The following is a 19,576-nucleotide window of genomic DNA, read 5'->3' on the forward strand; positions in this document are numbered from 1 at the left end:
AGACGGGGGCCCTCTGGTCGGGCTCGGGTTGACTCAGCATTGCGATCTCAAGAACAAAATGAGAAGGTAAAATAGAAAGTAATAATAAGAAGGTAAAATGGAAAGTAAAAATAAGAAGGTCAGTGGGAAGTTAAGAAGAAGAAGAAAAAGAAAGTGAGGAAAGTGAAGTGTTAAAATAGAAAGTAAGAAGAAAGAGACGTCTAAAAGCAAGTCTAAAAGAGTCTGAAAATAGAAACATAACTAACCCTAGTGTGAAGAATAAGATAAAGGTAATTTAAAAGGTTTCGAGATCAGTTAGAGGTATTAAGAGAAATACATAAAATAACTTAAAAAAATGGGAAAAAGTGCGTCAAAATCAGAAGACGTACATGATAATGGCAATAAGAGGTGATTTAAAGTGTCTACAACAAGAAAAATTGTAACACTGATATGAAAATGTTTTACATTATTGGTTGCGCCAAACAGAGCAAAGCTTACGGTAATGGTGGCAAGAAAGCCAATGATTTTTTGTTTTGTTTTGTTTTGTTTTGTGTGACTCTGATTACTGTAATTAGATGCCCAGAACAGTAAGGGTGTAAGAAGAAAGAGACATCTAAAAGAGTCTGAAAACAGGAGAGATATTTAAAAAATACAGATTATGTTTCAAAAACATGCCCTACAAACTTATTGGGAAGAGATGTGATATGGGTTGGGCATTAGAATTGTTCCAACAATACATGGGTTTTAGAATAAATTAAACAATGGTGTGTCAAAGAAATGGTGTCTCAAAATTTTACTATGTATAGAATATACACTGTTTAGCCCCAAAAAGATTTAAAGAGAAATTGAAGCCTGTCACACTTACTACATTAACCTAGACTGATGCATTGGACTAACACAGACTGGGTGGGGGTTGAGTGCTGGCTCAAAAGAATATGCTGTTCCTCCAGATAAGAAGACCTGTAAACAACATACCCTGATGTTGTTAAGATTTTAGCAGAAACAAGGCCACAAAAATTTGCAGCTATGGCCCACTAAAATAAAGCTATCTTTAAAAAGCACCACAGCCACAGACAAAGAAATAAAGTATGTCTTAGCACATCCAGGACATGACAAAGCCATTCGTACAGACTGTAGACTGTAAAAAAAAAAAAAGGTTATATAACATCTGTGTTAATGGATAAGTGAGGGACTTAAAGTTGATACCAGTGGCATACTATTCAACACGGCTAGATCCAGTAGCCCAAGCAATGTCTGAATGTTTACAAGCAGTAGTGGCTGCAGGCCTCTGCTCCTATTGTACTAAACAGACACTTACACTGAAAGTTACTTATTTCTTTTACATTTTTATTTTTTGTTTGCTCACTCAGCCTCGTATCAATATTGAGCGCTGCGTGACATTTAACCCAGTTACACTTTTACTTACAGCAGAGAACAGATAAAACTATGGCAGCCAGAGCTGACCTACAAGATATGCCTTTTCCAAAAGCTGATTTAACTATTGTTTGTTGATGGTTCAAGCAAATAAACCTTGAACACATAGCCACTACTTCCACACTATTCTGCACAAGCAGCGGAACTAATTGAACTGATTGCGCACACATGCAAAGACCTGGTTTCATTGGGAAACCACAAAGCAGACAAGGCCACTAACCAGGCCGCACTACAACAACCATCTGACACGTACACAATTGAAGTATTAGATTTTACAATACTAAAAGATATGCTGTAATATTGAGCCATGGTAAAAACATGCCTCAATAAGTGGGGATAGTAAGCATATATTTATACTTCTTATTTATATTTCATGAGAAAGATGTTTAATCATTCATTATTGATTTTATTGAGTTAAATCCCAACGAAAGAAAGAAATATTGTCTAGCCATAGACAGCCATTGTTCATACAACCCCCAGTCAGCAGGACTGGTAGAAAAGAATGAACCAAACTATTAAAAGCAATTTGAGAATCTTAGAGTGAAATTAGTGAAATTAAGCATGCATGTTGTTATCACTGTTTGAAATGATGTATGGAAGAATCTACACTGCCTAAACTCTCAAACTATTTGCTGAAACAGACAAAGAGATTGAATATACATTTGCAGAATATATGGCAAAGATGATGTCGAAACTAAATGCTCTCAGACTTCTCTCCCCTACACAGGAACACTGTGAGGCTGAATTCAAGGTTGGACCAGGAGATTGTGTCCTAATCAACAGCCTCAAAAGAAAACACTGCCATTCGCCCAAGTGGGACAGACCATAACAAGTGCTACTGTCAACACCTACCGCAGTCAAAATAGCTGATAGAGCCACGTGGATACTTCTGGCTCAATGCAAACGGGTAAGCCTGCACACGGCTGAGGCAGAGGAATAAAGATCATCTTTCTTTGCTGTTTCCAGGGTGTGCCCACTGTGACAGAAGACCAGCCTACAAAGGGGTTTAGATGTTTAGATTCTATTCGTCTCAACCGCTGGCAGAAGATACAGTACTGTCCTGGGGGATTAGAACCTAGTGGAAATTGTGGAGTGAGAGGTCTCTTCCTCTGCAAAGTCATGTGAGGTTACCAAAAAGTGGGCCAAAGGATGTGGGGGACTCTTTGCAACAACTGTAGGATTTTACATTGTTGTTCTAGTAACATACTTATGAATGATACAGCAAACACAGGCCCTGGACGAATATCCACGATGGGGCCCGGCTAAAGATCATCCGTGATGGAAATGGGTAAATCAGACCGTCAGAACGCAAGTACCACAAGTTAGTTTAGTCTGTTTAGTCTGTGCAGGGCCCAGGGTGCCGACCAAACCACTCCTGGCAACCTCTGTACCTTATGACATAGATCACTGCGACAAAGAATTTAGAGAAACTGAAGCCTGGAAGAAACATGTCAACTTACTCTTAGCTATCAAGTGCACGTGTGAGATGTGCCATCCAGCGGACACCTCGTGTCGTAGAAAAGAATGTTCATATCTTCCTGCCCAATGTAACTACATACAACAGCCAATGTGTTCTGCAGAATGTTTGCTGATGATGGGAAATAGGGCGTTTAATGATACAGCCATACAGCATGACTGTTCACATTTTAACTGACCCTACATGCCAGACAATGTTGCCCCACCTCCACACATTTTTAGAAAAGATGCTCTGTTTGAATGCTATTTAAAACCTGGGGAAAAGAACGATCCACACCTAGGACACTGGACACAATGTAAAATGTGATAGATAATGGGAAAGAAATACAGTTAAATACTTCCACTGAATGTAGAATAGCGGGGATGTGTTTGAATGGCAGACTTCTTGAAGTACAGGATATAGCCATAGCTGATAAGTGGGGATGGTGAATTAAGAGCTACAATACCTGTGGGTTGGTCTGGGCCTTGTGCTAGAACAATGTTGGTACAACCTTTTCAGATTACCCTCAGGTCCAAGACTCACCAGTACCTGAGGAACGTTCCAATGCATTCCGTACGAGGGATGAGAGGAGCAGGGGATGACAGCGGGATCTGGTCCGATGGCCTGGGCATTCCCTGAGGCATTCCAGACCACTACAAAGCCTTGAACCCAGCAGCCAATGGCCTGGCATCTACCCTCTGCCCCTGGTGCGTCATCGGAACACACACAGATTGGATTAACTTCCTTTACTACGCTGAGATGAAGTTCCAAAACCTGACCAGAGACAGACTACAAAAGATCAGAGAAGAACTACACGCCAACTCCAGGTTTAACGCGGCAAAACACAACCGTGCTTGAAATTCTCACTGTCATGAATGGAGGCATTTGTGTCATGCTTGGTACTGACCAATGTTGCACATATGTCCCTGATAACACCCGAGATGGGAAAGACTTAGATCTGATCCTACAAAAGATGCAAAAAGTTGTCCAACAGAATGCCTGATGGGGAACAGGGCCTTCAAGGACACAGCCAAGAAACCTTGTTCGAATGTTATCTGAAGCCTAGACGAGCTAATGACACACACACAGTCGACATCCACTATGTTGGCCTACAAATGCAAAGTATACAAATGTGTGATGAGAAATATGATGACATTTTAAATGATTAACTTATGGAGTGATGTTCAGTAAATGATCTCTGTTCCGAAAATCCATGTGATTAAGCTCAGAGTGATGATTTTGTAGTTATCCATTGAAATTGATAATTGACGAATTAAGAAAGATGATTTGTGATTGTGATTTTGAATTATCCATTGAAACGGATAAAAGGAGGGACTGATGGAGATAATTTCCAAACACTGTTAATGACTTAAGAATATAATAATCAAGTGCCTTGTATTATTAATTACCTTATATGAATCATGTGCTTATGAAAGCAGGAACATGGCTTTTCTGTATTTCTGCGTGTGTGTAACTTAGAATATTAGGTACCACTTAGTCTGCACATGTACAAGAGCATGTTTAGACCAGAAGTGATAAGAAGGTTTGAACTGTGCTTCTTCCGACCTTGCAAAACTTCCATCCTTGCCTCGGACATCAGAAATCCACCACGTGGTTTTCCCTGCTGAACGCTCAACTTCTGTCTATATAAACCTTGTGCGATGTGTTTATCATTGCTTCACTTTCATACTTGTTTTGTGAGTGAGCCCAATTGCAATTGTTGTTTGTCTAATAAATATACTTATATGCAGCTCCGGAGTCCTGAGGTAAATAGGGTGGATTTTCACCTATCAGTTTGTGTGTTGGGGGGGGGTCTGTGTGTGTGTCTGCGTTCACAGATGTCACTACAAAAGGGCACTTACATCTACCCAGCCTGTGGAAACAGACCAATTGGATTATTTGAATGGGCGGCAGCAGGTGTGAGGGATCACCCAAATTCTCATCATAAAGGTATACATTTCTGAGATGTCTCAGGGGGCTGGATATGAACCCATTCAGCATCGGCACCCTCCATGGCTGCAGCCTGAATAGAGAAGACACCATTCAATAAGGGCGGATTAAGGCATCCACAAAGGTGCCCATATTCATTGGTCTGTGGTCATTGCATGGAGCACACCACACATCCTCCTGCACATACTGATATAAACCCTGGCCGTCTCTTCCTACCTTCATCAAGAACTGGCGCATGAAATCACAGTAGGTAGTATTAACCTATGGTGCACGCTGCCCTATATGCATGATCTTTCGGTCGATACCCTATGGTGTGTGCCATCTCATTTCTTTAGCAACTCAGTGACAGGGATTACTTGCCCTTTTCTACTCCACACCTGAGGAGCAGGTTTTAACCCTGCCCTGGCCACTCCAATAAATGACACATGGGATTTAACGCTCCAGTAGTCAGCCTCTGACAGACAAATGGCCTTTCTCCTTGATAAACGCCATCAATAGGAACCCAATGGCAATGGATTAGAAAAGATATAAAGATTATTTTTGAATTATTTTGATTAGTTTGTCTGGTATGACCAGGGATGGATTACCGAATGGTCCTACCGGGCCCAGGCCCAGGGGCCCATGAGCTCAGGGGGCCCCTAAGCCAGAGCCTCTGCGTGAAGTCGCTGTTAAGTATCTCTTATTGGTGGTTGAAAGAGGTGTATTTTGTTAATTTGCTGTTTAATTGAGTGTACCTGTGCTGTGTTAGAAAATGTGCATGTATGCCAGGGGCGTAAGACAATGCAGTCAGCGTGGAGGATTCGTATAAAGCAGGCCTTGCCTTATTATCGTTTTCGGACAGATGACTTTCAAAGAGTCACCAGTTTAATGCAACTGTGATCAAGGATGAATTAAATTTGAATTAAACAGGATATCTTATTCTATATATCCCCTTGAAATGGCAAACCTGTCTCTGTCATGGTTGTCATCATTTTTTGGGGGGGAAATCCCATTCTCAGTATATTCTTATCGTACATAAACTATAGAAACTATTAAAAAAACGATTCAACTAAATGAATAATTCCTTTTTTTTCTTTGTTATTTTTGTCATATACAGATATGCAATGATGATTGCTGGGTAATATTTATCTTGTCCAATGTCAAGTCTCTATTTGATCATGGGACGAGACGATATTATTATAGCTAGTTTAGGCGCAAAATCTGAACGTCAAGACCGACAAGATGACTGAGCACAGCCGGAGGCACAGCACACCTGCACAGGACACCAATGGACAGGATAGCCAGCCCATTCAGCCTCTCCTGCCCCAAGCTGCCCCTCAGGTAGGTCTTAATGAGTTTCTATTTGGAAAAGCATCACTCGGCTGTTGCCCTGTCACATGTAATATCAGAAACAATAGCAGGGCAGTGCACACCTCACCGAAGGTGGATGTTACGGAGTAGACTTTAACCTGTCTACTTTCCCAATACAATAGCCCAAGTATCTAATTCGACCGTAAAATCCAACACATTGTTGGTAAAAAAAAATATATATATATATTCGCCTAATGGTGTTTGTGTGCGCGTGTGTTTTCGCGAAGGGGGGGGGGGGGGGGCTTTTACATGTCCAGGCCCAGGGGCCCATGGTTTCATAATCCGTCCATGGGTATGACTCATTTACCAAAACTACTACTACTTTTACAATTACTGTTATTAACAGCCAACATTAGTGAGCCCCTTTTTGCAGTTTGACCTCTGTGAATAGAGAACGATTCGATAATTATTGTGGGAGCGAAAGGGAAAGGGACTATTTTGTACAATGGCCAATGCTTTGAAATGTTGGTCTAATGGCAAACAGCAATTCACTGTGAATACCAAGACAGGAATTGTATTGATCATTTCCTCAGCTTGACAGTAATGAGAGGCATGAGTGGAATTGCATGCATGGTTTGTTACAATCTCTTGCAGCCCCTATCTACCACATATATTGTATGGAAACCGGGAAACATTTCCAAATATAATGTTGAGACACATCGGTTTAATATATTTAACACTATTAAACTTTTATTTTGGGTCCAATCAAGTATATTCCCTTTGCCTGTTTAATGATGGTCCACCTCAACTTAACACTCAGTGAGTGCAAACTCTTAACAACAAGCTTAAAAAGACAGGCATAGCATTTTCACCACAGGGTCTAATTCTGTGTGTGCACAGACTCTAACGTTACTTCTAAAGCCTTCAGTTGGTCTTTAATCCAATTGTTTCAAGAGCCCATCCCATGCAGATTTGCTCTGGTGTTATTGAAGTACTTACACTTCATCAAGGGGAGAAAACATGGCTGCCTTGTCAGGAACATGAGCAATATCATCCATATTAGCACAGTAAACGATAGTTAGCACTGTTACTTGAGAGAATTTTCCAAATCCCTCTAAGATATGTGTCTGCAAGGCAAGAGGAGACAGAGATAATTTTGAAGACCTGAGTGGTGAAGTCAAATGGAGGAAAAGCACAGAAAGAAGAAACGATAATGCATGCTGTGAATCCTGCTGTCCATTTCAGCCACCAGCCCCTCACTGTGTGAAATTCCACAGTCTGACCAATTTAGAGAATCAGGACAGGACTGCTCCTCAGGACTTCTCTTCTCATCTCATCCTATCCTCTGTGAACCAACCATCGTTATCGGCTACATCAGTGAGCCCAAAATTTGATTGTTTATTTGCTCCTTTTAGGCAATACAGGTGAAAATAGACAAAGCCTGACTATCGTCTGAATTAATAATGCCCGGTGTCAATCAAGACTTTTTCAAAATATAATAAACAAAAAACACTTTTGAGTCAGAATCAGTGGCGTAACGTAGTTACCCAGGTGCAGGCTATTATGACAGGCCCTAGTCAGTGCCGTAAAGCAGTGTTTCCCAAACATTTTACAGTCCCGTACCCCATGTTTGTAGCCGCCGCCACGCCCCCTCCCCCTGCGCAGATATTCAGCCTACAACACTTAAAACTGTGAAATTGTCAGGGTATGTCACTAACCGCCGCCACCACTCCCCCTCCCCCTGCGCAGATATTTTTCTTGGGCACGAAGAAACCTGCTGCACCCCCTATAGTTACGCCCCTGGTCAGAATCTTTTCTAAAGCCATTATGAGCCCCAAGCCCATGCTGATAGAAGTGCTGTACGGTGCAAGTGGCTCTGGAGGTGGACTGCCATGCGTTATGGTATATAATTACATGGTTCAAATTTAGACCATCAAAAGAACATAATTGTGCAGGTGTAGCCTACTCACCTTCACATGGACAATGTGAAAGGGATGTGCTCCATAAATAATTACAGTACATGATGAGTGACATTTCAGCTGCTCACCAACAATACTAACATGCATAGTGAAAGGTACAAGCAACATTGAGCAGGAGTGAATGACAACTTTTGCTGTTATGCTACATCACAGGCTTGTGTATCAGCATCACCTCATTCACAAACAAGAGAACAAGATGGGGTAATCACAGATTGTAAACACACCAGTGCTAAAAACTGACTGCATACGCATCAACAGGTATCCAAGATAAGCCCTGCAGGGTGTCAGATCATGTGGTTGAGTTGACGTACAATCAGGCCACCTGTTCATGAGGTTTCAAACAACCGTTGAAGTGACACACCCACACACACAACACCAGCTGAGTTGTATGTTACCTTCAGTACACCACTCATATTGACCAGTGTGCATTAGCAAAAGTGCCATTGATTTGAAAGTGAGTAGGGAATCTGGCAAAAAGCAAGAGACACAGGGGTCTGAACTGAACATAGGGAAATAACATGAACATTTCCTGGTGTGAGTAAACAGGAACGACTGAAAGTAGCTGTGGAGACGGAATTGCTGGAACAGCAGGACCAGACACTGCACAGCAATATGAAGAGCAGCTGCCATGGCAATGAATGAGTTGAGAACAAAGACACAAGAACAACAATAACAAAGAACAAAGACACAATAATGCAGCCTTATAGAGATACTGCAGAGATACTACACCTCTATTCCATTCTAACTGTGCCACAAGTCAGACCCTCCAGGAAGTTGCGATGTTGCGATCGCACCAATTCACGCGAATTCAACGATTCCCCGCGAATTCAGCGCGACGTTGCAATTTTAACACATCACCGCAACTTTCCCGCAAATCTCCCTTCCGCGGCTACACCGAGGGCGGAAATTCTGCCCTGCAGACACTAGCAGAGTTCTGAGAATGGCTACACCAGACGTGGAAACCGAACGCAGCCCATGTCCTCTGAGAATTCAGAAATAGATCTGGCTTCAATTTTTATAATTTTCTGCGAGGTGTGCGTGGCCCTTTTTACATAGAGTCTGGTAATACATCAATGAAATGTAATGAAAATATTTATTTTGCTGTGAATAATGAAGGAAGCAATGAATCCGATTATTTCCCAAACCCCTGAGAGCTGTTGCCATGGAGATTTAACATTACTTTCTGTTTGAAGATAAGGTAGCAGCTAGTGTTGAAGAATGGATAACTTGAAATTGGACGACTTTAAATTAATATATGAAATTGAACAACATAAACACCTATACGGATAAAATAAATCAACAAAGATAGCAAAACAGATTGATCTGCATAGAATGAGAACGGCAGAAACGCAGGAAGGACGTCAGACAGACAGATCAGTGACACAGGCTGTTTTTTTCCGCTATATGTGAAGGCTGAAACATTCAAAACATAGTATTCAGTCTTACTGGTGGTCCTTTTGTAATACCAACAGGTGCACTTCGTTGTGGATAAGTAAAGCCTATGTACTGTTCCCGCTACGTGTTTTAAACCACCAGTGCGTTAACGTAGGTAAACAGACAGCCAAACTCGAGTACACTACTTTATTGATTGTCAGGTGAAATTTATGAAACTGTAATACAGAAAATACTTAGAAGGTATACTAAACACAGCAAGTTACTATTATACTCATTACATCAAGAATCAGAGCAATAACAGATTACAGCACAGCTGGCTAACAAGTGCTAACGTTAGCCATTAACGGAATTATGAATGAATAACGGTCATATCGCTATATTACTAATAATTAACACTAACACAGTTCATGGAAATAATATTTAGGTCACTTAAACATGTTTATCACAGTATGAAACAGTCAAAACACGTAGTCATTGTTTTCGAGGGTGTGAGGGAAAGCATAACACAAGGTTTACCATGAGCATACGTAACTAGCATATGTTTCTAGATAACTGTCTAACAGCTGTTGCCATTCTCACGAGACGAACATTTTAATGATGTCAAAGTAAAAGTCCAATACTATACTTCTGTTCGTTTCTATAACAACAATACAAGCATACATTTGCTGGCCTAAATAAGCAGAGGGCAGAACAGCCTATTTTGCTACATTTTTGTAGTCCTGGTAATCTTTTGTTTGGCATGTTGGTAAAGTTATTTAGGGGGCCATTTATCAATGGTTTTGTTCTTTAATGAATGTTTGTTTATTAATTACTTATTTTTCAACCAATAACTCAATTATAATTACAAAGAGGGAAATTCGCAACTTTTTTAATCGCAACTTTCACTTGCTCCCGCAATTTCATCGCAACAAACACCTAAAAAAACACAGCAACTTTCATCGCAACTTTTTGGAAAAGTTCCCGCGAAATCAGGAATTTTAGGCCGCAACTATCACAAAAAAGGCCCACAAAATCCTGGGGCAAGTGTCTGTCATACTTCTATATACCGCTCCTAGTTCCATCTGGTTGTTTACTCTGACAAACTGTGATGAGCATGTTCATTCTGAGAACCCCTTGGAGAAACACAAACACACACACACACACACACACACACACACACACACACACACACACACACACACACACACACACACACACACACACACACACACACACACACACACACACACCTTGCTGATAGAAAGACTTCTACATTTGCTAGGTTTCACTTTCATCCTTGCCCATTTCAGTCGACTGGTACATGGAGCAGTTGTTATCAGCGTCGTCATGTCATCCATATAAGCTTGTATGGGAGGTGAAAATCAAAGTTGTTAAAGCACCAGGTAGTTAGATCACTAACTTTATCATCTGCATAAAAAAATACTACTGCGTTATGTATTTGCAACCTCAGTTCACAATTCATCATGGATAACAAATATGCAGGATTAGTGTTACCATGAGTAACATAAACCTATAGGTCCAAATGTTAACTGGCTAACGAACTATGTCAATCAGCAGGCTAACAACCTTTTTGACATCCTAGTAAGGCAAGCAAGCGAATGTGGGCTATTGCTTATTGTTAAACAGAGCTTGACTGCTAGATATACAGACTCAATATATATAAACCTTGGGAGGACAAATACCATGCAGAGACTGGATGCAAGTTCTGAGAAAACACTCAATCAATTTATTTTGTGCAAATGCATCAGCTTATATAGACAGTCACATGACACACATACCTGAAATGAAATCCAATTGGGAGCACAATCAGTTGTCAATTAACACCCCCACTTGATCACACATTATTGACAACCATAAATCATACAACAATAAAAAACAAACATGGAAACCAACTGCACTTAACTGGCTATACCCCAAACATACTTTACAGTCAATAACAGTTGATCTCACAAAATGGCATTTTATATCAATGTGCTTACATCGCTGTCTGCTGACTGGATTCTTGGCTAATGCAATTGTACCTTGGTTATCTTCAAAAATCTTAGGTACATCATACAGACAGTCATCAAGATGTTCACGCAGTTGAGATAAATAAAGACACTCTTGTGTGGTGGCGGCCAACGCCATATACTCCGCCTCACAAGTTGACAGTGCTACAGTTGGCTGCTTCTTGGTTACATAGCGGGCCTTGTACTTGTCAGATCCATCAACATTGGTTTTGAGAGTATACACCCATCTACCCCCCACTGTTTTCTTGCCCTCAGGTCAGAGTAAATGTGTTGTTATCCCTCAGTGCCTTCATCTCCTCATCCATTGCATCTACCCACTCTCTTGAGTTGGATGAAGTCACCGCATCTCTGAACGTCTGAGGTACATTACAAACCATCCTGTAGCAATAATCAATGTTGATCTGAGCCTGATCACTCTCTATCCCATAAAAGTCTGGCCTCCTCCTCTCTCTAGCAGGGTATCTCCGTGGAGACTGGGATTTCTGGCTTGACCTCACCTGTCTGTAGGCCTATCTGGCTTGGACCTGGCCTAGCCTCTGGGATGTCATTCTGCTCGGGTTTGTAAGGGTCAGGTCTAGTTGTGCTAGACTGCACACCACTGTCATTGTCGGACATGTCATCAGTCTGCTGTCCCTCAACACAGGACATGGACCTCACCAGTCTGTGCTTCATCACCTTCCTGCTGTCAGGGTAGTAGACCATATAGGCTGGACAGTTGTTGTCATAACCAACGAAGATGCCTTTGTCAGACCTTGACTCTAGCTTCTTCCTGTCCTGCCTGTAGGCGTAACACACAGTACCAAACTTCTGCATCCTGGAGACATTAGGTCTCCTTCCTGTCAGCATAAAGTAAGGTGTCTCTCTGGTGCGGTTGTTGAAACATTTATTCCTCACCACTACTGCTGTCTGGACCGCATACGGCCATAGCTTCTTGGCTAACTGGCTCTCCAAGAGCATACATCTAGCCATGTCAAAAAGGGTTATCCAGTTACGCTCGGCAGTGCCATTCTGGTGTAGTGAGTATGGTGCTGATGTTTCATGTGTGATTCTATGTCTACGCAGTAGGGCTTGGTAACCCTGCCCTGTGAACTCGGTACCATTGTCAGACCTGATACGCTTCACTTTCCCATATGGGGCTGTGTCGGCTAGAAACCTCTCTGTGGCTTCTACAGTGTCACTCTTGTTCTTTAGACAGTACACAAACACTGCACTTGAATAGTCATCAGTAAAGGAAAGTGCATACCTATACCCTTCCTTGGACTCCGGGTCAATGGGGCCTGCCAAGTCAGTGTGAACCAGCTCTAAGGCTGATTTGGCCCTCACATCAGGCTTCCTGTTCCTGCTCTGAGTGAACTTGCCCTGAATACACACTTCACATATCATGGATTTGGACGCTTTACCCATGATTGACATTCCATCCACAACATTCTCCAACTTCATGACATCATCAAAATTACAATGCCCCAAAATCTCGTGCCAAGTCTGAATATCATGACAGCTCATACATTGATCATCAGAGGCATTGTTTACTGGCACAGTTAGCAAATAGAACAGTCTGTTATGCTCATGAATGAGGAAGCGCGTACCGTCTCTGTACTGCAAGACGTCTTCTCCTTCCTTGAAGATCACCGTTGCCCCACTGGAAGTTGCAGCTCTCACGGAGAAGATGTCTTGGGGATACGAGGGGATGTAAAGCGCCTGCTTCAGTGTGGCACTGCGGCGCCGCCCCCTGCTGTCGACCAGACACACCTCGGCGTCTCCTCTGCGCTCCGCGACCCCTGTGCAGCTTGTGCCATCGGCCAGCTCCACGCAGTGCGTCTCGGACTGGAATCGGTCATCGAAGCTCTTGAACTTCGCCAGGTCAGTGATGATATGCGACGTCGCACCGGTGTCCACCATCAGGCCCTTTCTGGTGACACCGCTCCCTGGCTCACTGGTCACAAGCTTGCACACGAAGGTGTTGTCATCCGTCTCCTCGGACACTCCGCGAGCGTTGTCCTGCTGCCGCTGTCGCCATCCTCCTCGCCATGCGGTACTCTCGCCCTGGCTGTACCACTGTTGACCACGCTGACAGTCTCTTACCTTGTGACCTCTCTGGCCACAACGGAAACACACATTGTCCCCGTTCTCGGTGCTGCGCGCACTTGCGCCTGCTGGGGCAGCCCTCCTTGGATGTGCACAGACCCCCATGACATTGTCGTCGGCCGCAGCTGTGCGCATACTTTCAGTGCTCTCATAACTGCGCAACTTAGTCTTGAACTCCGCAAAAGAGAGAGTCTCATCACTTTGAGTGACAAAAATGGAAAAAGGCCAGAGGTGTAAAAAGTACTGAAATGTTGTACTCAAGTAAAAGTACAATTACTTTGATGAAATTTTACCTAAGTACAAGTAAAATTACCCATCTAAAAATCTACTCAAGTAAAAGTAAAAAGTAGTTCATTTAAAATGTTATTTAAGTAAAAGTTACTTAGTTACTTTCAACAACTTGATCGGGGCCGCTCCTATATAGTGCAAAAAAGGACAAGGGGTCATAAATCCAATACAAAAACTAGTTATTTTTAATTAAAGGAAATCTTTAGAAATATAAGTGCAATGACATTAAACATGTCAAACATTAAACAGTCAACACAACATTTAAGAACTTTTGGGAGGACATGTCAAGACATGAACCACATGACAGCTAAAATAAAAAAGTTAAAATGCCGCTGCCCCACTGTATATTTAAACTTTGGTTACTTTACTTGTGTCCACCTTTAGAGCATTAGTCTACAAACTTCTTGTTGAGTTTGAGCAGCAGCTGATTTTTAAGGTGTGTAGAGTTCATCCGGGCTCGCTTTGCAGTGAACAGCAATCCAGCACAGCCGAAGAGTCACTCGCAGGCGGCCGAGGCAGGTAGGCCAGTATTGAGTTTCAGGGACAGTTTTTTGATATTCTGAAAGGAGTTCAGCAGATCCATATTGACTGAGACACAGGCTAGGTTCCCTTCTAACTCCCCTGTACCTTCTGGACTTCATTGAGGAAAATAAATCATCTTCATCTGATGAATGTTGTCCAACTTGCTTCAGCCTCTACCATCCGGTCAAGATGTTGTCTGACATAGACTAGACCTGTAGAATGACAAACAACATTTCTGACAATTAAGTATTGAGCTGCCATCAAGAGTAATGTCTTGACAAGAGTGCATCTTAACACAGAAATAGCTATAAATAGCTACTTGAGATGACAGGCCTACAGTATATATACAGAATGATAACATTATTTTCGATTTCTACATGCATCACAATTCATAATCCTAAATTCTTGCTAACCGAGACCCCTGAGCATGAACATGAAAGACGTGCACGTTGCAAAGCACCACTTATTGTTATCAATATCTGACTAAACATCGTGATAACGACATAGACATTGACTTGTCCAACTGTCTGACAATGATGGTGTGCGCATTCACATCGTTCCTGTTTCATGGCATGGGAGGCAGCCAAATGATTAGCCTAATATCAGTTTATGCGGTGTATCTTATTGCCAGTGGTGGACGAAGTACACTAACTACGTACTTAAGTGAAAGTATAGATACCTGGTGTAAAATATTACTCAAGTAAAAGTGGAAGTATGCACTTTGAATTTCTACTTAAGTAGAAGTATAAAAGTATTTGCCTTCATATATACTTAAGTATTAAAAGTAAAAGTACCTTGATGAATTATGGTTCTAATGGCCTTTAATCATTTTCACATCAAAGCTCCGGCTAAATCAACTGATATAAGGTGAAAATACTAATGCCACTCTTTAAATAGTGTCTTACATTTGTCTATTAAAAAGAGTATAAGCACAAAACATTGAAAGTTATCTATTGCCATTAGGTAAGACCAAGTGGTTATGAAATAACAGCACTAGAGAACAATTATTTCATTTTACATTTATTTGTAACTTAGTTGCACATTTAATTGTGGCGCTATTGGGATCAACCCAGTGGGCAGTAACTCCAAAAAAAATCCTTTGCCTTGCACTCCAATAATCTGTTGTCGTAGCAATGAAATCGACTGTGGACATAGCTTCTTTGATGTTCCTCTTCATCTCAATTGCATCCTCATATATCTTGCGTCACAAGGTGGTCCTTGACATCAGAGAGGCATTGGGCTGAAGATCTTGCAAGAGATCTTGACATGATGGCTGCTCCACCACACTAAAGAGCTGGAGACTCTGGATTACAAAATTCAAAACGGCTTGATCAACATTTCTTTGAGAAACTATATTTGTTTCACCTAACTTTAACTGCCTGAAAGTTGAAGGAGCGTCTTGGTTCTTTGCTTTTCTTTTGCGTGGGGCTGTCAAAACGTCATACCTATCCACGTGACTTGCATGCTTTCTATGAAAAAAAAAAAAATCCAAACAGCAAATTCCAACAGCCAACTCCTTAGGTGCCATACCATGCATTTATTTAACAGGTCAAAATGCATTCAACTTCACTTGTGTGGACATCAGTAGTATAGCCTCTAGTGGCTATAACACTAGGATAGCTTGCTTAGCTAAGTGGGTGCGCAAACATCCCGGCTAGAATCACAAACACTCAAAAGTGTGCCCCCATACCAATTTCAATATTTACCATTTCAGTATGCAGGTACATATTCTACGAGCTGCAGTGAAACGGTACTAAATAGCAATCCCATTTATTGTATTGAATCGGATATTCCATTTCCTTTAAGCAGTGTGATACAAGCTATGCTAGCAGACAATGTCGGTTAATGTCGGTTAAATTTAAAATAATTCGGTTGCTAGTCATTAAACCTACCAGAATAAAAATAACTTACCTCAACGTGTTTCTTTAAATTGGAGGGCGAATTCTTGAAAGAGGATATTGTATTGTGCTTAGGCAGGCAGAGAAGACACTTAAAATAAAATTAGTCCTTCTTCCTTTTTTCCAATTCAAAAAGTTCGCCCAAATAAGGCCAAGGGTGTTCAGGCAAGTAAGTGTCAGCCGTTTCTTCCATCATTTCCATCATTTATGTAGCTTTAAGTAAGCACTAGCATAAAACATCCTCAAACTGCTGCAGCAGCGTTGTAACGAATTCAACGTAGCTCGCGCTCAACGAACGAACGAAACTGACAAAACCGAAAGGACTTAAGAGAAAATCGCGCACTGAGCCCTGGTTGGTGTGATTGTGCACTCGCTTTGACCTCTCATTATTTGATTCGCTTTGGTAAAAAGGAACGAGAGGTTTTACTAAATGTAACGGAGTAAAAAGTACGAATTTTCACTTTGAAATGTAGTGGAGTCAAAGTATAAAGTCTCACCAAATAGAAATACTTGAGTAAAGTACAGATACATCTATATGTTACTTAAGTACAGGAACGAATTACATCTACTTCGTTACTGTACACCACTGCTTATTGCTGATGACTGATCTGCAGTTTTTAACACAATATGAGAGACTGAACATAATAATGCTATGACCTGAAACGAATGGAAGACAGGAATGGAATTATTATTAGTCTATTGGATGACAGCTGTTAACAGAAGGATGGACACAAAGGGTGTACACGAGTGTATAGCTAGCCTAGCTAGTCGACGTTAGCATACTCAGGGCGGTTGCAAGTGCTAGCCAAAACGAGGCTACAAGTGCCATGACACGCATATTTTGCTTATTGTAGCAAAGCTAAGTAAACAACAAAAACGCTGTCTGAACTACTAATGGAAAGGGACAAATACTGTACTTACCAACACATGCTTGCGCAGATTTGAAGATTCATTTGTATAAGCAGAAAGTTCTGTCTGGCGGGGCAGGCACAGCATTATATAGCTGTTGCCTCTTTTAGGTTGGAAGGCAAACTGCTTGTTGAGATGTGGACACGGGGTTTCTTCATCTTCTTTAATTTTAACTTGCGGAAAGTTCGGTGCTTCAGCTTGTTGGTCGTCCGCAGCTTGTTGGTAGTCCGCACTATCGTCTTCCTCCATCTCTATCTCTCGTGACTCGACACCGGCTCTACTCATCAACTCTATCATCCTCCCTATGCAGCATCCACCACTGCAGTGAGAATTGTCGTGCGCGATTCCCGCCTTTCAGTTTCCTTTCTTGAAACTATGTTTTTTTTTTACTCAGTAACAGATGTAATTTCCAATGTAGCGAAGTACAATACTTCAGTCAAAATCTACTTAAGTAAAAGTAAAATTACCGATTTAAAAAACTACTTAAAAATTACAAAGTACACAAAAAAACTACTCAATTACAGTAACGTGAGTAAATGTAATTCGTTACTTTACACCTCTGAAAAAGGCTTAAATGATTCTGGCAGCCCCTTCAAAATCATTGCAAGCAATAGTCCATCGCTTAAAACCTCTCCAGCATTACGCAGCGCTGTGATTGATTATGTCATATGTGCCGAGACTTCAGTCACACTCTCACTACTCATCTTTTTTTTTTACTAAGAAGATCAATAGTGTGATTGCTGAAGATGTTGTGTGATTAAGCAATTGCACTAATACAATTTGTGAAGAACAGTATGTGATTGCTTGCACAATCACATACAAATGACGTATGTTGCATAATACACCATGTATTATGTATGTATCTGCCTGTTAACATTGGACTATTCATTCTGAATTGATATTCATTCTGATTGAATGAAAACAACACAATATTTGATGCTCCAGACAATCCAAGATATGTCTGTTTTTTGCATTTTAAACAAACAGATCAGATAGGAAAAGATGTAGCAGGGACCTTAATTGAGACTTTAAAGTTGTACTGTCTGTGTACACACAAATATGGGGAGGAAAACTATGGAAAATGAGGTTTAAACAAATTACAAATGAATTCATGACTCATGACAGAAACATGAATGATGAATTTGTTGCATCAAATTGGGGCCACTTGACTTGGACTGCTTTTTGTTGCCGGTCCATTGTAGTCTCTTTCTGTGAAGTACTGAGAATTATTCATGAGTAAACAAATAGCTTCAGCTCTGGCAGTAGTCAGAACTACTTTTAAGTGCTTAAAGGGCTGTATACAATGAACCCGATTTCGCTGTAATTCTGACAAATCTTGCCAAGCTAAATCAAAGGTGTTTTTGACTGAGAGCTCAAAACATTTTAACTGTGAAGGAGGTCAGGGAAGTGCTCACCCATCGGCTGTAGAAAGTTTGAGCCATTATTATAAGATGGATGCAAAGACCAGCTCATTCATCCGCAAATGGCTAGGGCTCCCAAGGGGCCACTCATCGGCCAGCCTGTATGGAAAGAACACACTTCAGCTTCCCCTGAAATCTATCACCATAGGTTACAGGCAGGAGAAAGCAAGGCTGGTGATGGAGCTGAGGGAATCTACAGATGAGACAGTGAGGGACATGGAAGCCCGGGTGTTGACTGGGAGGAAGTGGAGGGCCGAGGAGGAGGTGCAGAAGGCAGTGGGCAGGCTGCAGCACCAGGAGATGGTGGGCAGAGTTCAGACGGGGCGTGCTGGCCTTGGGTGGGGAGATCCGCCTATTCTGTGGTCCAGAGCTAGCAGGAAGGAGAGGAAGGATCTTGTTGTCTCGGAGGTGACAAAGATGGCAGAGGAAGAGTACAGGGTCAAGGCAGTGGCGCAGGGGCAGCAGGGACGCTGGACGACGTGGGAGGGGGTTGCGGGTCTGGTGGTGAGCTGGGCAGACTTCTGGAAACTGCCACAGGCTCGACTCAGTTTCCTCATCAGGGCAACCTACGACACTCTGCACTCCCCCCGAAACCTCCAACAGTGGCTGGGCACGGAGCAGGCCTGTGACCTCTGTGGGACCATCAATGCTTCCCTACAACACACTCTGTCAGGATGCAAGACCGCGCTATCTAGGGCTGAACGATTACTTGCATTTGCGATTTAATCGCGATATGATAGAACGCGATTTTCTAACCGCAACGTTCGCGATTAAAAAACGTGGTCTAAAAAAAAAATAAAAAAATAAAAAAAATAATGTTTTTTTTTGTTTTTTTTTAAGATGGTAAATTTTGCACACAGTGTTTAAAAAGTGCATGCCTAGTGTTTATACTTAAAATTACTTTTTTTAAATTACTTAAATGCACAGTGGCAAAGCCACCTATTTGTTGTTCTTGTTTCTG

This window comes from Clupea harengus, chromosome 5 (assembly GCF_900700415.2).
Source record: "Clupea harengus chromosome 5, Ch_v2.0.2, whole genome shotgun sequence".
NCBI lineage: Eukaryota > Metazoa > Chordata > Actinopteri > Clupeiformes > Clupeidae > Clupea > Clupea harengus.